Raw genomic sequence first — 24185 nt, 5'->3', positions numbered from 1 at the left:
AGACATAAAATGGGGATCTGCTCCACAGCTATCCTATGTGTATAATCTCATGTTTGAATTATGGCATCAGTAAAAGAGGGAAGATAGAATGGCATGTGTTTTAGACTGGCTGTACTATATTTTTTATGAAGAAATTTTATTTTGCATAAAATACTGAGGTGAATAGTTGTATCTTTGCTATTTCAAATACAAATTATTTTAGAAATGCCCAACTGAGGATTTAAATATTTTTTTAAGTATCCAACTGTAAAACACTGTAAAACCCTCAAAGTAGCCCTTTATTTCCGCTTTAAATAAAATGAAGTCTTTTCACATCCCCTCCCTTCCCCCCAAAAACAAATATTTTGGATTGTTCACTTTCAGTAAAAGAAAACATACATAGTTACAGCTTGTTTTAACTTAATACATTTTTTGGCTAAGAAATTTGCTCTTGAAATAGGATGGTACAGTGTTGTAACATATAATAAATACAAATAATGGAATACTTCAGAAACTTGTGCCCTGTACATGAAAGCTCTCCACATTGGGATAATGTCTACTTCCACAAACCATGTATTAGTGGATAAGAGCAAGCCACTTGCTTTTAGTTTGGGCATATCAGCTGATGCATACTAAATAGTTCTGAGAAGGACCTTTGACAAGTTCCTTTTAATTTGCATAGAGAAAAAAATCCTTTCTTCAATCCAGTTTGGTGCTTGGCTATTTTAAATGTATTGTATACATTTTTGTTTAACTTCTTAATACAGTTTACAAAATGGGGGAAATTATGCTGAGTAACAGAAAATGTACAATAATCCTATGGGCAAATCCCATTGCCAGTAACAATTAACAGATAATCCTCTGACCATAAGAAACAAGGGAATTGCAATTGTAATGTCTTACCTACTTCTGAACTATCATTTAAGGCCTTCTGGACTCACCAAGTTATGACCCTCACTCATAATCTTTTAGCTCCTCTTCATGAGTTCCTGTAGCCATGCCCTCATATGTATTATGGGCCTCTAGCTAACTGGCTTCTGCTAACAATGCTACAGGAATGCATAGCTGAGATGTCTGACTGCAAGACAACTCCTCAGATCTGATCAGACTTTTTATTAGAGTCAAAGGAGCCTAGAGCCAACCCTTTGGTCAGCCAGTCGTCAGAAGACATCAGCACCATCTTGTGGTGCCTAGGACACCCAGCCATTTGTGTAGTCAGTCATTACACTGAAGCCAAAGGATGGTTCCTGTAAGCCATATGAAAATAGGTGAAATTATATTGAGATTTGAAATGGCTTCTGACACCCCTAGTAAGTACATTGTTTTTTTAAAATAAAAATCTACATCCACATTTTGCAACATTTCAAAATACAAATTAATAGGGGTAGTATTTATCTAACTCCTATGCAGAGCCATCATTGTGATCAGTTTTGATTTAACATTCTTGCATTTTTTTGCAGATCTTAAAAAACAGCTCAGTGGTTGCATATGCTGCATGGCATTGTGTTTTGTTTGAAAGCCAGAAATGTTGGCCACATGTCATTGACCATATGGGAGCCGTGAGAGCATATAAATTAGGGTTACCACACATTCAGGTTTTCCTAGACATGTCCTCTTTTTGGATACTCCCATCTCTGTCTGGGTGTTTTTTTAAAAATATCCACAAATGTCCAGGATTTTGCTCTGCCTTTGCTTTCCCAGCACTTTCCCACTCACCCCAGCAAGGAGATGCTTGGGGCTGGGGAAAGCAGGGGAAGGAGATTGTGGGTCTGAGGTGAGGAGTATCAGCAGAGATGGAGAGACTGCAAATTGGGAGTGAGGGACACTGGCAAGGCTGGGGTGGGGGCTGTGGTTTGGGAGTGCAGGGAATAGGCAGTGCCAGGGGGCTGCAGGTTGGGAGTGAGGAGCATCAGCAGGGATGGGGGTGGTTCTGGGTTGGGAGTGAGGGACACCAAAAGGGCTGGTGAGGCTGTGGCTTGGGAGTGAGAGGCAGGGGCAGGGCATGGGCATATCACTACCCCCTGCTCACAACCATATACCCCCACCCCCTACTGATGTCCTCTTTTTTGAAACTGGAAATATGGTCATGCTAGTATAAATGATCAAACATGCCACAGTGCATATTTGCTTGAATTCCCATGGTTTGCCTATAAAAGCTAGTGTGACATTTATGTTGCTGTAACAAAGCACAGGATGTGCAAGCTCCAGTGGGGATTGAGTGTCCTCTGTGAGACTGGTGCACAGATCATAGTGTGAGGCACTGGAGTAACATGGATGTCATCTGAGAGACATGGGACACAGTATAGGGAAGGTTGGAGCCATGTATATAAGTCCTTGAGATCAGGGGAGGTAACTGGGTAGCCTCCTGCCTTATTGACATCTTCTAATTGTTACCAACTAAGGCGTGGTGGGTGAAGCAGGTGGGTGGTTGCCCAGAGACAAGTAGGCGGGCCAATGATCTGACCGGCCCTGGGACACCCACTTGTTACAGTTGCATATTCTTTTCTCTCCATATTACACAATATACTGTGAAAAGGATTATAATTTGTCTCCAGTCCTGATTAATCTTTCCCCATCCAAGGCTGCAATCCTCATCCTACATACCAAGGATTCAGAATGGTGCAACACGTTTGGCTTCAGGGGAATTACTGAATAATTTACATCACTTTAAATTTTGAATCAGACAACAAAAGCCTCAAGGGTGGGATATAACAGGACAAAAACACTGGTTAAATTAAGTTGCAAATATGAGAGTGACCATGCCAAGTGCTACAAACAAGGAAAGGAAAAAAAATCAGTACATAACATACAGACAGGGGAATTAGGAGTGAAAAAAAGAGTCTAGAGTAGAGGAGAAAGGCCTACAGTTAGGTTTAATTCAAATCATAGCTACCTGCTGTTATGCCATTATCGCAAGTTACTACAGAATGGGCACCCACAGCATGGATTTCACATTCCTATATTAACAGTTCTCAGGATTTAATTCATTATTCCCATTTACTCTTATGGAGGATCTAGGGGATGTATGCCAATACATTTAATGAACATTATTTTTGTTACACAGAAAGAAAACTGTAATGTGAAAGGGGAAAAAAAAGGAAAGTTGGGCAAATGCATCTACCGGCTCCATCCTGAATGATAACTGCCGATATATCACAGGATGTCTGTAGCCTACCAGCCTAAACAGTGTGTGGATGCCTGACATTAGAAAAGCAGTGGCTGGCAGGATCGAACAACTGAGACAAATTGAAGATGTGAGACACCCACTGTACAACCATCCTGCAGCACACAAACATGTGAAGTCATGCAGGAGTTCCTCACCAGCACCCAATCTCTTGCTACCACACCCAAGGAGACATGGCTACAGATGTGGAATGAGAGGCTGAAGAAAATACCTGACAGGATATACCCCAACCCTGAAAAAAATAGTCATTACAGTAGCTGAGTCCTTATCTTCAAGGGCTGATAAACCATAGCAAAGGTGGCAATGTCTCAATGCCTATGTATCAGGGTTGGGCGCTCCAAGGAATTAATGCAGTGGGGTTCAACCAACCTGTGACTATGGCACAGAGCCTCAGACAATGCAACACCTGTTCAGTGCCTGCTGCTTGAAGGCACATGTACGTGAAAGGTCTCGCAAAGTATAATAAACGAGCACAAGCTTATATAACAAAATTGTCAAATGTTGTGTAGATGCACAAGAACTTCTGAATAAGAATTAGATCATAAAAATCTGCTTTAAGGAAATAATTCCTATTAAATGTAATGTCTGCTTATCCATCATAATTCACTGGTAAAACTGACACTTATAACTGATCTAGTTTTATCATACTCCAGAGACTAATCTGCATACTTTCTGATATGAATCTGTTCTTAACCACAGACTACATTTTCAGAGATGCAGTACATTGTCCTATATTGTCTTCTATTGAACTTATAGTAGTACTAGAGAGCCTGCGAGGATGCTGACATGTTAGAAGAAACACCCTAATCAATCACAGGGACCAGTGTACTAATCAGATTATATTATATGATCCTGTTTTTTGACGCACTCTGGTTGTGCCAAATAACAACCTGTGCATGAGAGGTTTGTAGGAAATTACTTTGGGAAGGGAAGGAGATTTTGTTTCCAGTATTTACTTTTTAATTTTCTCACACACAAGTCACTAAAGAAAACACTGAAGCAGAGCAGAACATGTCCAGCTACTAACTACCTGTAAAATCGAAGGGTGAGAGACAGGTGTATTTGAGAATAAAAGTGAAACAACATAGAGAAATTCTTCTAGTTCAGCATCGAATTATACTTCTTCAAGGGAAAAAAATGGAAAGAAAAATATTCCAAGGGTTATTCTATCAAAATAACTATTATGCTTTTTCTAATAATTATTGCAGTTTTAGTAATGACATATTTCCTGTAAATCATTTTTGCTATTTTCTCAGGTTTCCACAAAAAACCCCAAATTTGATAAAAATGGAAATTATTTTGCAAATATGTCCATCTCCTCAAATATATATTTTTAATAAAAAATGTGCATCAAAAGAAAATTTTCAGTCAACTCTAGCTTTAATCAGCAGCACAACATTTACATTATGAATGTGTCTCTTTTACTGTGTGTCCACTTTGATCTTTATACTCTATCTGTATCTCCATTTTCCACACACTCAGTATTTATATGGCGTTTTTTCCTGTTTTCATTGATTTGTTAAAATGAGATCCTCTTCTTGTTAGTAAATCTCTATCAAAATTAGGACAATGGTCAGGAATTAGGAATTTAAAAGCTTACCACTTGATTTGCCAAAGGTCCATGCAGATAGGGACAAAGCATTTTTTACTGTTTGTTAAGAATAACACAATGACAAACTGGAAATAACCAGGCTTGCTCAAGTGCTTCAGTATTTTATCATACCTCATACGAAGAACACTAAATCAAATTATAAAAGTAAACTGGCTCAGCTGTTCAGAATAAGTGGATTCCATATAACTTGGGACTGTGGGCAAAAGCTGAATCTCTCTAACTTTTTTTCCACAGTTCAGTCTATTTTGGGGTAATATTAAAATGGTCCTTATGAAGGGAGGTTTTTTTTTTTTTTTTTGCATGTGGAACATATTCGTAGCCTGTATGGAAAAAAGATTGCGATTCTAGCTGCATTGTGCTACAAACCGACAAAATTTACCTGGAACAGACTCTTTTGCAGAATTAGATTGCTTCAATAGCTATGCTCAGTTACAGAAAGGATCCTGTTACAAGCTGAGCCAGAAGTAATTTGGCAGATAAGACCTTTGGTCCTGGTATAGGGCTGTGCATTAACTCCTCTCTGCTGTAAATTTGACCCAGCAGCCCTGGAAAGAATTGCATAATCTTTGCCCAGAAGAAGGGCTTTTGCAAGAAACAGAACACACATGTAAGACAGTGTGACAAAGTGCATATGAAAGGAAGAGAGAGATGCAAATGTAAACCCCACGAAGAAATCTGTGTACATCGTTACTGCAACAAAAAAGCTCACATGGAAAGTATAAATGATACATTTTAGGCCAAATTCTTCAATGAATGATAAGTCATCCAACACACATTATGGCCCATCATCTACTTACAGTAGGAGCCCAGATGAAAGTAGTTGGCTTAAGGTAACTCCAGCCAAATGTCGGGAGTATCCCTGATTGGTAGAAGGAAGAACCCTGGGGAACTGCTTTTATGCTTACTAAACTATGAAGTGATTTTTTAACCTCACAGTCTCATGAAATCCATCTATTGGTCTTGAATATCTAAGTCAAGAATTTCTTGAATTTCTACAGTGGCTTGTAGTGCCCCTTTGCACCTCTGTCTGGTTATACAGCTGTGGCTTTTTTCCTTGCTGATACAGACTGTGATAAAAACCAGAGCACAGTAACAGTGCATCTTGAAATCCTAAGACTTCAGTAAGGCTTGGATTGGTTCAACCTTGACAGTTTCAGTATGTTTAGTTGCAATTCTGGGCTTGATCTGTAGAGCTATAGCCCCAGCCCAGTTATATCCGTTTCTGTTCTTAAACTCTGCTTTGATGTTTAAACTCAGGGTTATCAGTGTCATGATGTGACATGCCCAGGTGGCATAATGCTGACATTTGGAAGCTGACAAGCACACAAAAAGAGACAGGCAGCTTTTCTCCAAGGACAGGAACAGAACCAAAACTACTAACTGTTAGAAATATGACCATATGCGTCGCTGACCTGTCAAGTTAGTGTTGAAATTTGAAATTCTCAACTATAGATATCAAAACATTTTCAACCCTAAGTATAGCTTATTAACAAAAAGAAAAGCAAAAAAAACCCCACATACAATGAGGCATGCACTGGTTTGTGGAGATGATAGTGATCACATCTGGAATATGAGTCAACAATGTGGTAGTATCACAAAAAATAAACTACTGGGATGTAGTGTTGCATGAAAATCACAGGAAGTAATCATTTTGCTTTGTCCAGCACTGGGGAAACTTCAGCTGAAGGACTGAGTCAAGCTTTGGCCAAAAAAGAGGTGGACAAAGTGGAGAGTCCAGAGAAGAACAATAAAAAAGTTGTTTCAAATTGGCAATGAAAAAAATGAGGTATGCAAAATCAATAGGTACTTTTGCAGATCTTGGCCCTCACTATCTGTATGTGCATTTATGCAACGTTCATCACACTTATATCAATCATCATGCTGTGACCTTGTGTGCTATCTCCCTTGGACTTTTCCATGTTTTTCTTTAATGAAAAAAATGCTTTACTCACCTTAGGCTCTGACTTGTTTTACAGATGGTGCTGGAAAAAGGACTGCAGCAATGGTGAACAAAGAATCCCGGCAGGCAGATCATCTTGAATTTTGATCTTTAGCTTTGATGAATGCAATTATTTCACTTTCAAGTGATTTTACTTTTTCTTAAAGGAGTCTAAAGGGCCTTAATATCCACTGCTTGAGAATACGCACATCACTTACTTACTTTTCATTTAAAAAGTGATCAAAAGCAAAATCACATACTGTATCTGAAGGCACAGACTTTGAAATCTGTGATGTTAACTTCGCAACTCAATAATAGGGGAAAAAGTAAACAGCATATAGGATTTCTGGAGCCTACAGTTAATATGAAACTTTTAGTACACAATGCCTACTGTTGAAAGGCTTCACTGCCCTTTGGTGCTGAAGAAAAAGCTTATCCCAGATTAGCCAACTGAATGCTTTTTTTTTCTCTTGCAGATATATTGCACTGGTAAAGAAGAATTTTTCTCTCTCTCTGGAAGTTTTGTAGCATGCCCATGTTATATACAGGATTCAGTTTAGCTTTAGAAAATTTCTCTGTGATCCCAAAAGATATTTTAGTTTGAATGTGTCACATTTTGATAAGGTTGGCTTTTTCATATGTTGTCCTATACATAAAAAGCAAAGACATAAAGCTTCAGTTCATGGCACTATAGAATATTACTGTTTTTTTAAACAGGCATATTGAAGCATTATTTCTTTGTAATGAGAGGATTAAAGCCTATGTTGAAAAGTATAAGTAGTGACTATTAATAAACGCAATTACAATGGCATATATTACACTGATTTTTAGTTTTTGCAGTTAGAGATATCTTCATTCTTGCCTTAAATGCTCCTGAAAGACATAAAATTTCAAGTGTAAATTTAAAGTGGAAACAGCCCTGATTAGACTAAGAGGGCATGAGAACAACTGCAAGTTCCAGGTGTCATTTAGATAACTAAAACACATCAGAGAGATAATGCTGAAAACCATGGGCATGTCTCTGAGCTGCCCTTATGCATTAGGACAGGAAGTAAGAGTGTGCAAAGCTCCTCCATAACTCCCTGCTTTACAAGTATGGATTACAGCAAGGGAAAATGATAATCTTTGTGGGGCTATTCCTGCCTCTCTATCTGTGTAGATGCCTTGGGTGCAGGTAGTCATGCTCTGGGAATGGCTAGAGTCTTGGCTCTGCCCTGCTAATATGCTGCCCAACAGATTATTTAGCTCCTAGAGTAGCAATCAAAGATTATTTCCCCTTTGGGAGTCAGATTTCTCTCCCTGGTCTGCTCCTAGGCCAGCATACCCATGGGTCTCTTTTTGGGATGGCAAATGTCAGAACCTAGTATTGGAGTGATATTGTAGCCATGATAGTCCAGGGAATGTATGAGAGAAGAATATTTTGTAGGATGTTATCTTTACCTAAGGCATGCTTTAAAAAAAAAATAATAAAGTGTCTGTCCTTTATGAAGAACCCACGTACTTAGTATTTGACTGGTAAAAGTGAAAATGTGATATGAAGTAGCACATAGCATCCAGGTTTAACGCTCTGAAGGTTGTGTTGCACTACTAAATTACATTCCCTCTGTGGGCTGGGTTATGACATGAATATTTTTGGGGTTGATATTTTTTATTGGACCAACTGCATGGTTGGGAGAGATTTTAGCTAGGCTTTTGAGCACAAAGTCTTTTCTTCAGGTACCATTTAAAACCTCTCTGAAGAAGAATATGATTTAGTAATGGAAAGTAATCTTCAAGATGTTGAGGTTGGATGATATGTACTACTTCAGATAAGATTTGTATTTTTGCCAGTCAGATAGAAAGTTGTTCATCAAGGACAGAAACATTTTTTTTATTATTATTTTAAAGCACTTCTTAGGCTTTAGCCATTCAAAGAAGGCCCATGGAAATTTCCGAGTTTCAAAGTGGTTACTTACAATAGCCTATGAGTGAAAAAAACAGCCATACAATGACAGTCAACTTGGTTTTCATTTTTGAGCAGGGGAAATCCAGGTAGCTGCTCTAGAAAGCTGAATTTTTCTTTTATGATATAATGTAACATTCATTGAATAGGGATTTATGGTTCAATAATAGTTTACAAGTTTTCAAATGAACTTTTTGGCTTTACCTCAGCATCCATTTGTCAGTTGTCAGGTCTGGAGCACAAACTATATTCCATTAATTTTATCAGTGTGGAAATATGAAAGTCCTATTAGTGACTTTTTAGAGCATGATAGCAATGTTCCAGCAGCTTAATGCAGATTGAAAAAACACAGACCATAAAATGACAGAAAACCTGGAGAGAATCCAACTTAGCTTGAATGTGACATAAAAGTTGTTAATATAGGCAGACTGGGTTGTCAGATCTGTAAAATTTAAATTTTAAGTTACTAATATGATATGAAAGACTCATTTTCTGAGTGACTTTCTAAAGTATCATGTTAATGAATTTTATGTTGTATTATTGTAACAGGGCAGAGGAATGCTGAGGCAGTATTATATAATCGGGAGGTAATATTAGGCACAAGGATGGTGCTACTTTATTTTTCCTGCACCACTGCTTAACTCTTATTGAAGCACAAACGAGAAGCCAGGACTTTTCAGTAATTATTGCACAGAGTTAAAACTCAGGGTCAAAGATCTGCCTGAACCTAGCAGCTCCTTGACCTATCACAGTTAAGCACACCATGGACTAATATGACTTGAATCATGTCCGGCCACCTCTGACTCCCCAGCCTAAATGACCAGGTAGCCATTTACAGCTAGATTAGCTGAGGGCAGCCTTTGGCACAAATCCAGAGCAGCCTTGCCCTTACACCTCCAGAGCTATAACAAAACACCTTTCCCCATTTAAATCTTATAGCTCTTGTATGTCAAGAGAATGCTATACAATCGCTTGGTGAGGCTAATATTTAATGCATAAAGAACTTATTATATATACCAAAACATAGTTCATAGATTTCATAGACATTAGGGCTGGAAGGGACCTCGGAAGATCATCGAGTCCAGCCCCCTGCCCCAGGAGCAGGAAGTCAGCCGGGATCATAGGATCCCAGTAAGAAAAACATCCAGGTTTCTCTTGAAGGTGTTCAAAGTAGGTGCCTGAACCACCTCTGGTGGCAGGCCACTCTAGACCTTGGGTCCTTGGACAGTAAGGAAGGTCTTCCTTATGTCCAGCCTGAAACGGTCTTGCAAGAGTTTATAACCGTTTGACCTTGTAATCCCTTGGAGTGCTCTGGTGAACAAACGTTCCCCCAGGTCCTGGTGAGCACCCCTTATAAATTTATAGGTGGCCATCAGATCACCCCTGAGCCTGTGCTTTTCCAGGCTGAAGAGTCCCATGGCTCTCAACTTGTCATCATAAGGTCCGTTTTCCTGACCTCTGATCATGCATGTGGCTCTCCTCTGCACCCTCTCAAGCTTCTCCACATGCTTTTTGAATTGTGGAGCCCAGAACTGGATGCAGTACTCCAGCTGTGGCATCACCAAGGCCGAGTACAACAGGAGAATGATGTCCTGTGATTAGCTTGAGAAGCATCTATGGACACAAGCCAGTGTTTTGCTCATTTTACTGGCTGCAGCATCACATTGCAGGCTCATGTTCATCTTGTGGTTAATCCTGACAGCACTTGGAATAGTACATTGAGTATTACAGGAAAAGGGAGGAAAAAGAAGGAGGAAACCACTAATCACTCACAGAAAAGAAAGGAGGGTGAAGAACAGGAAAGATTACAAGGTGGGGTAAAGAGCTCTTCCTTCTTCCTGAGATACCCTGATTGTACCCTAGGACACGAATTACTAGGATAGTAAATGGAGTTTTCCCCATGCAAGGCTGAGATTCACTAGAGGCTCTGAGCTTCCATCTTCAGCCACACTCATGTCACTGTTGAGAAATTTGGAAGAACTGGTGACAAATGTTGTCCTAATGAAGGGTTTCCTTTGCAAGCAAAGCTGAAACAGCACTTGCCTAGATCTAATGCAATGGATTAGATATGGGGACAGGGGAAGTGTAGTGAAATAAAGTCAGTCAGACACTGAAGGAAAACATAAAAAAGTAAAAAGAAAGTATTTAAAAAGAAATAAAGAGGAAGTAAATTAAAGAAGGTCTCATGGTGTAGTAAATTGGAATTTGGGATCAGTGTGGGGTGGGGAGGGGGTGGGGGATGCTGATTATGCTTCCTGGGGAGGCTGGGAGGTGGGAGCAGTGAGGGAATGTACTTTTGGGGCAGCTACTGCCCCTGCCCCAGGAAGGAAGCCCCAGCTCATGGGGACCTGATTTGACCCCCCTACCTTGGTCCCCCTCATCACCCCCTAGACCCCACTACTGAACTTGCCCATGCCCTGCAACCTGGCTATCTGGCATGTACCCTGCTCTGGGAAGGTCACACCCCATGGGCAAGAGATGGAGTTAGCTTGGTGCCAGCATCACCCTCAGGGCAGTAGAATTCAGGGGTTGGAAATTTGTCCACACAGAACAGGAGGAGGGGGAGGGGCACTGTATCCTGGGATGCTGGAGGACCACAACCTGGGCAGCTCACATGTGGGAAGTGCCCACGCATTAATGGAACACAAGGTGGGTAACATGGATCAGAGACATCTTCCTGTAACTGTTTCCAGACATGAAAAGATCCAAGAGAGCTCTTCAAAGTGAGTGAAAGGACATCTCAAGCCTCTTGTAATCTTTTATGCTTACTCTCAGAAGCCAATGGGGAGAAAAATTGGGCTTTGCAGCTTAATAACTCACTATGTTTTACAGTTGATTGGGAAAGTTCACTGGCTATGTTAAGGCTGTACCTTTTCAGAGGTAAAAATTCACCTATCTAGTGATTAGCTGTATTGACAACAAAACTGATCACACCAAGTTAAGCTCAAAGTTCTTCTCAGTCCTGGCTGCTGCTTGGATTCCTCCATCCCAGCAGCTTGATCTACACCCTCTCTCTTTCTCTCATGCAAAACACTCTCAACTATCTTTTGTACAGGCAAGGTAAAATTTCCAGCCTCAGATTTTCAGTAGATCCCATCTTTTCCAGTAAGTTCAGCACCTGCTAACAAGGCAAAAAAATTATAGAAACGCTGAGAGCTCTTTAAAATTTCTTGGCTCCTCTTTTCAGCCCTGTGCACATATCATATAGGAATATCTTGATGGATGTGTAGAAAGGTGGGGAGGGAGTTGCAGTTATGGAAGTATAAGAGAGTTAGTGTGTAAGAGAGTCAGTAATCATTGGGAGGCATGAACACATATAGAAGCATAAGAGACTAGTAATTGGGAGGCATGAAGAGAAAGGGGGAGGCAGACGGCTGAATTAAGGAAGAATAACTTGGCTAAAATAGCAGTTGGGATAGATGAACAGAGCAATTAAATGATAATGGCATTATAAATGGAACCATTCACTGACAATTACAATAGTACCTGAGTCCAGGAAGGAGAGTTAATGCAGAGGACCATATGACTTCAGAGAGCAGAGCAGCCAGATGGCAAGGCAGAAAGCATTGAATGTGTGTGGGCAGGTCCCTTAACTCATGTTACCCTTCTGTCCCTGCTGCTGCTCTTCAGCCTTTTTTACCCTTGGGCATTATAGACTGAATCATTTTTCAAATGCTAATTACAGTGACTGCACATTACAAACAAACTCCAAACCTCAGCTAGATTCAGAAAATTATTTGTCACTTTGTTTTGATTGGAAAACCATAATACAAACATGATATTTATATAAAGATGCTTCCCCCCCAGGACAGAACCACTGGTTCCTTGTCGAGCATGAAAAGAGCGTACACATATTTGTACTTGGGCCCATGTCACACCACCAAGTGTGACACAGGCTCTCTGTGGTGGCAGAGCATACTGAGGACATGGAACTGTTTATACCGCTCAAATTAGGGCCAGGTTTGTTTTCAAAGAACAGTGGAGGGTACCCTGGCTCTATATCAATTTCATCTTCTCTTATAATATTGCTAAACATGAGCTGGAAACCAACACTGTAGTATATGCAAAGTTCACTTTACAACGCAATCAGAGAAAATGAACTAGCTGAACCACAGGCAGAGAGAAAAAAAATAGACATTCTAGCCATGGAGTGTAGCCTTCTCATAGCTTGATTGAACTCTGTGAGCCTGCTTCTTCTTATACCAGTTCTGTCTTAGTGCAATTCCAACTATTTCAACGTAGTTAATTCTGAGTTCCAGTGTATTAGTGTCAGAGAGGAGAGAGTCAGGCTGTATAAACTTTTTACCTTCAATTCAATATGAATCTGCTAATCCTCCTTTGGGAATAAGTAGGATGTTGAAAACTCAGAACTTTATGCTGCAGAAGGAATCACCAAAACCGAGCCACTCCCTCTTCACTACTGAATTCCACTGAACGTGCAATGATGAGAAGGAGGGAAATAGTTACAGCTTCTGGATGCATCTACATAAGACTTTTATTGCAGAGCTGTCTAATTAGCTCTGCAGTATAGTCTCAATGTCTACCTGTGTAGCCCTACTATGCCACAGGAAAGTCATTAACTTTGCTACAGGTTAGTACTTGTAAATACAATTACTATCTTATGGCAGAGTTCTGTAGTGCACAGCAATGCACATGTAGATGCTGATGGAACTGGCTGGAGTGTGAGGGTGCTTCAGTGCAGGGGCTGTCTGTCATCTAGCCCCACACTGGAGCACTCTTGTGTCCCCTTCCCTCACAAGAACTTACTGGCCGGACCCAGCAGCTGTCCACGCTGCCAGGCTTTGCTCCTGCCGGCCTGTGTACAGCGCTGCACTGTGGTTGCACACACGCACAGGGTATTTATCAGCAACATTATCAGCCACATCAGCCAAAAAAAGCTGATTGCTGATACTGTCAGTTTTCCATATATCAGTGCTAATCCGATATGGGACCAAGTTATTGGCGCACCTCTAGTTAAAATGCTAGCTTACACTGATGCTGCAGACTGTACTCTGCCTCTCTGGTCAGGACTCAGCCATAACTCTGAGAAAAATAAAATAAAATAAAATAAAAAGTTTTTTCATTCTGCTTTTCCAAAATTCAGTGTGTGACTTATTTGGGGTGTGGGTATGTGAGCAAATATTGCGTGTTTTGATTTTTACAAAAGCAAGTAACAAATTCCCAGCCAACTATAAGATAAAATCTCTTGTTTCCAGTTTTGATATCAAACTTTAATTAAACCTGCCACTGGGATAGAATTAAATATGGCCCACTCTGTCACCTCAAATGAGTTTATTTTGACATTCTAGGAAGGGATAGGTGAGGAGAGAAGCAATATTGTTTTGACATATTGATTTCTTTGAAGATGCTGTTCTAACATTTTGGGATATTATTGGCTAAAGCATCAATGGGGTCGTCAAAATAACATTTATATTATTTTTGTAAGATGTGAGGCAGTATAGTCTTTTGTGCAATCTGGCTTCTCTGCATTCATTCTGGCAGACAAAGAAGCTAGATTCTTTTCAATGGATTGCTCCATTTTCAAAAGATAGGGACAAGACTTTCAAGCGCTGTCCTGCAAACTCTGTAAGGTAGCTTGGCCTTAAGGAATCATAGGCAGCTGTCATAAATTAGAGAAGCTGCTAAAAAGCTTCAGCCTGTCTTAGAGCTCCAAGCAGATCAAAGCTGCTCTGACTTCAGAATCAGGGGGCGCGTCTACACATGCAATTAACACAAACCAATAAACTATGGTGCATATCATGTCAGAGTTTATTGTTCAAACATGCCACATTTGAATGGCTAGGATCACAGCACGCTGAGCTGGGCCAAAGCAGCCCCAGCTGGCAGGGGGCCCCAGGGATCAGTCTTCCAGCTTGGGGCTGCTCCTACCCAGCTCAACATGTTGCACAGGGGCTGGTTGGTCTGGATCCTGGGCTTTGACGACTGGTAAAGCAGTCAACTGGGGCTGGCATAAGGCATCCAGTAATTGTCCTTGTGAAGCTGTTAAGTCTAGAATACATTAACTTAACGTGCATACTTCAGTACCACACTAGTGCACAGTACTTAGCAGGAACATATCAAGGCCATGTGTAGACGAAACATGGAGGTGTGAAGTGTTTGGTAACCTGTACCACAGGTGGTGCCAGTAAGGTGATGGATAAGAGCTCCTTTCCTATTAACCTTACCCTGGACCCCTTCCAGATGCTGGCAGTAGGTAAGGGTCCAGTCCAACTTGACTCTTAAATAAGTGACTGTCTGACAATGTTCAAATGTCCAATCACCAGTCTTGACTTTGATTTCTTTCTTTGCTTGGTTATTTAGGTAGAAGGTTGTTGCAACTGTTTTAGCAAGACTGAGCTGGAGTTGCCATTTAAGGAAGTAGTTGGCAAGGATGTACACATTGAAGAGCAATGGAGAAAGTACTGAGTCTTGTGGGATGCTGTTCCAATCACTTGTAACCGGTAAAAGTGCAATGTCCATTCCTGACCTAGGTTCCCTATTTTAGCCCTCTCCCTTCTTCCTGAAGTACTATATTCTAAAATGGAAGTCACATGATTACATTAATCCATGGCAGAGAGAGCCAGAAAGATAGTTTAATCAGAGTCCAGCCCGTTGACACACAAAGCAACCAAATTACAATTTCCTTGAATTACACAACAGCTTTGGAGAAACTAATCAGTATTAATCTGAGCCCAAAGAAGACATTTCAATATTCCAAAATGCTGGGTGTTTTTGTTCTGCAAAAAAAAAGCACATTTCTTTTGTCTATTTTTCTGATTCAGTGTGAAAATATTTTGTAAAATATCCAAACATCCCACAGGATGGGACCAGGTCGTATTTGAACCAGGAGATACTCAGCTTCTTAGCAGTCATTGTATAGCCCATGAAGATACCAGGGGAGCAAGCTATACATTTTCAGTATTGTTGTATAGCTACTATGCAGTTTGTAGAGGTTTGTGGAATGTATCTGTTGCATTTACACCCAGATTTTTATCAGAAGCAAAACTGAAAAACAATACCAATACTATTTTTTCAGCAAGCCATTCTAAAATAACTTATTTTGTAGACGTTGCGGCATAAACAGATGCTGTGCTGTGATATAAAAAGTTTTAGGGACATTTGTTTGGAATATTTTGCATAACCAGTTCATAGTTAAGTCATTTATGAGTAAGGAAGGCATTGCAAAATGAACTTGTTAAAATCTTTTTATAAAGCCACATCATCACACATGCTTGCTTTCCCTATACATAGGAAGATTTTTTAAATTTTTTGTAATGAGAGAAAACAAATATATGGAAGATTCCATTTCTTTGCCTTCCTCTCCATTTTAGTGTTTTCAGTTTCTCTAGAAGCCAAGTGATCTCCTGAATTTTCATAGCTACACTTCATGGTGGGCAGGGGAAAGGGAACTGTTATAAGAGTAGGCCTAGCTGGAACACGTCTGCTGGCCTCACACCTATATTTCTCCTATAAATCTAGGTCAGTTTGTTAGTCTAAAGTGGCAATTGCTGAGTTGGCTGCTATCCTTGGAAGCCACAATTTCAAATAAAATGAAATGGAGGAGAAAAGAAAATGTTTTTTCTTTTAAAAACAACAACACAAAACCAACTACCGCTACAAAAAACGGAAGGAATTGAGGTGTTAGTAATAAAAATGTGTTCACTTTTCAGCTAGAAGGAGAAGACTCTTTTCAAACAGGAGCTCACATAAAATTAAGTAGGATAGGGTCCTCAAATGCTGTAAGTTATCAGAGCTCTACTGAGTTAATGGAGTTCGGTAGAGATTGGATAAATAGCATCAGGTGAAGATCTGTCTCTGGATGTGCAGCTGCTTTAGACATTTGGCGTATCATTATGCTGTGAATGATAATGGGGTAAGCAAGCCCCTCAAACATAATCATACTTTTCACAGCAAATATTTTAATTAGTTTGTCAGCTCCCTTTGCTAACTCTAAATGTAGCTAAGAACTTTTAATTAAGCTCACAGAAAATGATCCAGATATTATTGGGAATATTCTAGGTAAAGTGATCTGATGAAGAATGTCTTACATTTGAAAGCTAGTCTAACACTATCCCAGTTATGCAGTTGGTCCAATAAAAGACATCACCCTAAGAAAGCCTTGCCTTTAGGTAAAGTGAACACTTCAATAAGTATTGAATTGAATTGCGGTCCTTTTAATTTGTTATAGACTTCAAGTGCAACTATAGCTACATGCTGCCCTTAAGCTGGCTAACAAATTTCTATTGAGGGAATTGATAAAAGGTAATATATGGTCATCAGTTTTGTGTTTAAAGAGGTAAAGTGATTCCTTATTTCACTATGACACTCAGTCTACAATCTGATTAATGGCAGGGTGGAAAGGAATCAATTAAATGAAAAAGGGTTAGTTAAATACATTTGATGAATAGGAATATTAAACTGTTAAAGCAACAAATAAAGAAAATGGATGTTTGAGTTTTACAAACATCTTTGTTTCGAATAGAAATTTAGCAGCTCATGTTGGATTATGGACCTGAAACGAGAACAAAAAATCAAAACAACATCTTGATAAGAGAAGTTAAATGAGAAAAAGATAAAAAATGACATTTTTAAAACATCGTTATTCTCTTAAAGAGTCTCATATTTTTAAAGCTGCTTTTTTTGTGAGCCTTTAATTATACTATGTCTTTCCAAAGCACTTTCCCCCCCAAAAAATTAAGTTTATTCCTTTGAGTGTGGGTTCCTCTTGGTTATAAAACTGCAATCTCCTTTCTAGTGTGTACAACCCAAAACCTTGTAAAGAAACCCAAGAGAAGTTTCACAGAAGAGGAAAACAGCAAATGGTGTTTAATCTTATTATGTTCTACATCTTTTATAAGCTAAGTCTGAAAACAATGTGGAAAATCCTATAACATATTTATGAAACAATAGTCAGCCAACACAGAAGTCTGTTGTGCTATGACAAGTTGTAAAACTGAACAAAATTGTTCCTGATGTAGTATATGGACATTAGGCCATAGAGTTATTTTTAGTTACTTTTAAATGCTCAGCTTACTAGAGAAGGGTGATAAGCAAGCTAACTTTCTATCTTGTATACCAAATCTGCCAAAGAGTGGGTTAGTAACTGTGTGTAGGGCAAGGTCATAGAAGGAAAAATATAACAGAAGCTGAAGCCTGACCTTAGTTGCTACACTTTGATCAGACTCCAGTATAGTCGTGGACCAATGTCGGGGGGGCATGCTCCCCCGGGCACTGGCCTGGATGGGGTGTTGGCAGGGCCCTTCGGAGTTCTTATCACGTGATATGACCAGGGCCAGCCCATCCTATCTGCAAAACCTGTGGCTGCAGGGGGGCCCTGCAGAGCCGGAGGTGGCGGCCACATTTGTTGTGTAGTGTGTCTGCCCGCCCTGTGGATTGGATGTTTAGTTACCTGTTCCAGCCAGAAATTCTGGCCACCACTTCTCCCACTGCATCTGGTGTGCCAGGACTTTCGTTTCCTTTCTGGCCAAAGCAGATAACCAAACAGGGTTGGGATGGGAGACTTTAAGTATTACTATGAGAAGGACTGGGGGGAGGAGGATGCAAATGCAAGCATTGGTCCCTGGGCACCTGACACCCACTGTACGTCACTGCTCTAGTACCTATAGAAACTGATATAGCTTGTCAGAGAAAAAAAATCATAAAAGTTGGCGTACCAATAGTTTTATGATGTCTTTTCCTAAGGAAAAGTTAAATCAGTTCACCACATAATGCAAACTGCAAGGTACACAGATACTGATGATGCAGAAATAGGATGCATCTGAAGTAAAATATGAAATTGTCTGTCACTGGAATAGAGAAGTAGACAAGGTAGGTATTTTACTATCCACAGACTGCAATTCCCAAGGTATACACTGATATGAGGACCAGCAGCCTCAGTCTTGATTGTCTGAAAGATTGCAAAGATCTTAGAAAGCTAAAGAAATCCTGTAATTTCGCAAATGTGTATTTATTCAAAACAGACTGGAATATGGCATTATAATATGACATACTGTAACATTATTATGGAGAATAAGTAGTTGCTCCTGATTTGGAAATGCATACAAATCAGTTTAAACATTTCCTGACATCAAGCAGTTATTCCATTCATTCATGCTTTATTTTAGCAGCAAACATAAAGAGAAGGAATAATTATGTAGATGTTTCTCCCTTTCACAAAACAAATTCCAAAGATCTGTCTAAAGGCTTACATTCACGATCCACCACAGAGGTGCCAAGTATGTGGGGGGCCTGAGGACCCTGCCCCCCCTTGGGAAGAGGGCTGTCACTTGAAATGTGTAAAACTTTCCACACGTCCATCATCTTAGGCTCCCTCCCGACAAAAATAAAAGTTGTCGCCTATGACCTACCATGAACCTGAATATTCAGATTCAAGACTACAAGGAAAGAAACAGAGATGAGTCATTTTTACAAATGCTGAAGCAACAGATTTGGAATTGTAACTGGACTGTTCATAGCTTTATTTGCCAGGGGACTTTATCTAAAAAAACGTGATGGTTTTTACTATTGTTTTCAGTGCATTGCTTATACTGAAATCTAACATTATATCATTTTGTGTTTGAAATTGGATAGACTAGCATGTGCTTATGCACCCATTCAGATCTGAATTGGAGGTGTGGTTGGACAACAGTGCCCTGTTTTAGCTGATCTGATTGCAGGACCAGGACTATCACTAATTCTATGATATTGGTCAGCATTTTACTGGTGCCATGAGATCCATTCCATTCTCAGAAAAATAAAAAGCAATAACAACAGCTCTTCCCTGAGAAGACCAGAGTTGAATGCTGCTCATCCTGCCATGAGAAACTGTTAGTTAACAGCTCTGGTACCTAGAACAAGGTTACTTACTATACCAATGTTCTGTGTTTTTTGACTTGATCTTTTCTCCACTCCATGCTTATGGAAATGTTCTGTTTAATTTGATTTGAATTAAATTCTAAAGACCTGGGCTATCAAACTCAGGCACCTGTAGGGCACCTGAGCTGGATCTAGAACATTAAGAGCCTCACAGGTCAGATCTGGACCCCACTTACCCGTAGTGGGATGAATTATATTAGGGAGCCACAAGGGTTAACAAAGCTTTTGCTTGCCCCACTGCTGCCAAAATGCATCCCCAATTGCATCTTCTTTACCTTGTATTTTGGTGACAGGCTCCACTCCTGCTCATCCTATTACCATATTCCCAGGTGGGTGATATGGCTATATGGGCTAGATCCAGCCTGTGAGCCTTCTCTTTGATACCCTGGCTATAGAGGTTAGAGTAAAATTACCCATACTTTCTCATAAAGCATATGCTCCCCCAAAAATTCATACCTTGTTTTTGGAAGGCAGAATATAGAAAAAAATATTATTTTCAGAGTCATGGCAAGCTGTATATCTCTTTTTCCTTGATCTTTTCCTCAGCACTCCTGGAAACACACAGCATCTAGGAAGTGTGGCATCCCAGGGTAGACAGTCTGGGTGAGGCATGAAGAACTTCCTGGTATGGAAGGACAGCAACAAAGCTAGGTGTCAGATCTTGCAAGGACAGTAGTAAGACTATTAATATTTTTCTGTAAATAGTTCTTTATATAAGTTTCAGTAAATAATAAATTATTGCTTCCATACTACAAGCCTCATCAAGATAATACATCTGCATGAAGCAGTTCACTCACAGCCAGCTCAGTGCCTCTACAGCCAAAAAGTGTGAGAGTTTCAGTCCTGGACTCCACCTCTGCTGTTTGCAAGCCCAGAGAGAAGTGGCAGCCATGTTGACAGCCATAGGTTACAGTGGGTGTATCTACACAAGATGCTTAACTGACCAGAAGCATAGTTTTCTGTGAAGTGCATGTGCATCCACATTTTCACATGCCTACTACATAGTAAACCTCATTAATTGTGAGTAAATGTGCTACCTACAAATGCAAGTAGTAAATTTACTTTTGATTAGTAACAGTGCAATAGCACTCACATGGCCTTGTGTAGACTAAATGAGAGGCTTGTGTGCACGACACTTTAAAGCGGGCTAAATGGTTTTGCACTGCTTTAATGGTGTTGGTGTTTGCACATCTTGGTGGCGTATTGCACATTAATTCTAGCCACTGTAGGAAATGTGGTGGCATAATGTGCCTTAAATGACTTCAAGGAGTTTTAGTTTGCTGCCTCTACAGCTGTGGAGTGAAGCACTGGGCTCCAAACAGTTCTGCTGCCAACTTGCCTGGGTTGTAGGAAGCCCTGCAACCCAGGAAAGTAGGTGTCACCCAAGAAACATGGTGAGCCTGATCTCCCCTTCTCTCCCCTCTCCCCTTCCCCCTCCCCCTTAATAAGGTAATATTCTAATTGCTTAATCAAGCATTGCTAAAGATGGAAATGGATAAGCAGCTATTGGAGGTGATATGAAAGCATCAGCTCATACTCCTAAGCTATTACACAGTGGTGAATTGTTAAAGGTCTTACATGAGTTCTGATAAAATAATATTTTATGGCATCATTAATTTAGTGAGGAGATTACTGTGATGTCTTTTCCAGATCAGTATTTATCCACAAAGAAAATACTGGTGGTGTGGGTGAAGTGGACTGGTAACTGTTCTAGCTCTTCCTTGTTTCCAGCTACTGAAACATACTAACAGATCCAAAAGTATATTGAATCCTTTCCCACATTGGTTTTGGGAATTGGAAGGGGTCTAATGTGAGTGTGACTTGGAGACAATTTCTCTATCAAGATGCTGTTTAGCTTATGAAAGTAGTTGGAAATCTCTGCTTTCAAATGTCTAAGGAAGAACTATCTGCAAAGGGGAAAAAAAGCATAACCTGCCAAAGTCCAAATTCAGGTTTCTGAGTGTGTATGTGACCTATATATAAAACATTATTAATTTATGGAACTAAAAGATACATTGAAAGAAATATCTTGAGATAACATAGTGTGGTGATTCTCAACCAGGATTCCATGGCGCATGGGTTGCCTTGAAATCCTTTCAAGGATGCCATGGGGTGCCATGCAGTGTTAGTGCTGTTAGGTGTGCAAACATGATTTACAAACTAAACCTTTAGTTTTCAAATAGGAATCCATAATGTTAAAAACATTTTGCCTTATTTCAGTTCTTCTGAATTCTGTGCCACAGAAGAACTGCACTGTTATTTTTGTAGTAAAAAAGCGAGTGAAAATTAAGAGCTGGAATTTTCTGAGAGGTGCTTTGAGCCTACTGAGTGGTGCCTCAAATCTATCAAGGGGCATTTTGAATCTAAATAGGTTGAGAACTGCTACTATCAAAAGAAAAATGTGCATAACATGTACTCTAGAAAGGATACTTCAGAGAGGGCATAAAGGGTATATATACTTTCATAACATCCACAGGGAGAGTGAGAAGAACATTACATATCCTACATATATAAGTACCTTGCTTGAACATACAAATGTGAATTTTGAGGCCAGACCAGGATTACATTTTTGAAACAAGTTTCTCCAGAGAACATTTTGGAACAAAAACAAAACAAAACAAAACACACACATGCAATATGCTTTGTATTTGAAGTACAGTTTTATTCCAAAAAATATTTTCCAAAGCAAATTGTATCTGATTAAACAGGTCTGCTCCTTGTTTGAATTCAGAGCTATATGTGTCCATAGAAGGGAGTAAAATATATTTGCCAGTTTATACTGGCAAGCCGTGAAGAAAAGACAGAGTTAAGACTGAATGAGCTGGGTTATATTTCCCCTCCTGCCTAGCACAACAACAGAATTATTTATTGAGTAGCAATCTGTTACACTTTTGAAGATAATGGGCACAGCGGAAGATCCTAGAAAGATTAATAAATGAAATACATTTTAATGGCATCACTGGGGACAACATAGCAAGTCCAACTGTGTGGCTGAGAAAGTCTCTAATTTTTTTATCTTTCAGAGAAGACAAAACAGATAAACAAGAACACAACATTTTAGAAAATTTTGAAACTTTGCTATTTCTGCACAATATAGGCCTTAGCTGAAGAATCCTTTCAAGAAAAATAGGGCATTATAAATACTTACTGACTTGATGAAGAATTTAATATTTTAATTTTCTCTTTAATAACTACACAGGAAATCCTAAGGGAGGGGGACAAAATCCTTGCTGTGCTTCTTTAACAGTGCAGACAGAAATGCAGCACCCTGGTCTAACTCATGGCACTTTGCAGGAGGCACCATGAGTTAGACCAAACCTCCTGAGCTAACAAACATCAGCTGTTGGGTTGGGAGGGTGTGGAATCAAGCTCCAATTTAGAGCCAATCCAGAGAGAGAGAGGCTGCATCTCTTCAGTGTTTCTCCCCTAGCTCTGCAGCCCCTCTTGGAGCTCTGGTACGTGTTTGGATGGGAGGGAGGAGAAGGCAGGGAAGGGAGCTCATTCTGAGGGGTTCCTCAGCCACACTGGAGTTGGAGGGGCAGGTAGATTGGAGCCCCCAACCTCAGAGAGACTCCAATCTACTCAGCCCACCTCCAGTACTGGCTGGACAGGCTCCAGAATGAGCTTCCTCCACTCCCTGTCCCCGCTCCCATTGTGAAAACAGTGTGGGGAGAAGAGCTGGCTTTCATCAGCTGAAATTAATGAAGGCATGCCACTTTGGAGCACCTTCATCTGAACCCTCATGCAATGAGGCTTCAGACTGTTGCGGGATTGGGCCCTTTTAAAGTCATCTGCAGCTATGCACTTAGTCATGGCTGCAGACCACTTACCAGCCAGATAAGGCAACCATTGTCACATCTGTCTGGGCCCTAAATGTCTTAGTACCAGAGCTCTGGAGAGAGGTTTGAAGAACACTGTGCTCAACCTATGTAAAAGTGTGCCCTTTCCAAAGAAAATAATTCTAGTGCATTGTATTCAACCAGTCCATGGTACCAGTCATAAAATCTATTCATAGTATAGATCAGTCAGGTTAGTTTCTGATCTAAGGGCAACTTCACATGTGCTTGGGGGGGCGGGGGGCGGCTATTATTTAGACCAGTTTTTGGGAGCCACTCCAATTAAAGCACCCTCAGCATTTCATGTATTCAACATCCCACACTTCAAAATGGTGGTATGGGAGCTTTACTTAAAGCTCATTTGATGAGCTTTAGTTCGAGCACCTTTGCCATCATTTTGAAGCTTGGGGACACTGAATACATGAGACACCAAGACACCTGGATCTCAATTATGAGCAGGCATCTCACATGTCTACAGGCACCCTAAATATCTATATATCAAAAGTTCAATGATAACCTTGTACCCTGGTATGGCACTGAGTCAATGTCTCACCTCAAATCTAATAGACCACTTTGAATCTGAAATGTGGAGCATGTAAGCTTACAGCTTACTTTCTTTAATCATACATATGAACAAATTTGATGACCCAAAGAATAATATACATAAATACTAGGGCTGTGTGAAGCTTCAGGTGCTGATTCAATTTGGAGGAGATTCTGCCCGATTCAGTGGTCGAATCTCCAAATCCAAATTGAACTAGGTGACTAATTAAAAGATCGGAATCAATTCAAAGCTCTCCAAATCTTCAGAAAAGATT

At 40.1% G+C, this 24185-nt stretch overlaps 1 long non-coding RNA gene across 2 annotated transcripts in view; it reads right to left on the bottom strand.

Moving 5' to 3' along the window:
* Positions 1-24185, bottom strand: part of LOC109303032 — a 243262-nt gene that overhangs the window by 50882 nt on the left and 168195 nt on the right. Inside the window, exons 1-2 of one of the 2 annotated variants that reach the window (XR_002098991.1) lie at positions 12143-13058; positions 6728-7360 (exon numbers count right to left, since the gene is read on the bottom strand). This is a non-coding gene — a long non-coding RNA (uncharacterized LOC109303032). Of the gene's footprint in view, positions 1-6727; positions 7361-12142; positions 13059-24185 lie in introns of those variants that run through there. The other variant, XR_002098990.1, reaches the window with a different exon arrangement.

The sequence above is a fragment of the Gavialis gangeticus genome, unplaced genomic scaffold (assembly GCF_001723915.1).
Source record: "Gavialis gangeticus isolate Ggan-Ray unplaced genomic scaffold, GavGan_comp1, whole genome shotgun sequence".
Classification (NCBI taxonomy): Eukaryota; Metazoa; Chordata; order Crocodylia; family Gavialidae; genus Gavialis; species Gavialis gangeticus.
Note: the sequence above shows the minus strand (reverse complement) of the source record. Positions and strands in the feature narration are given on the sequence as shown.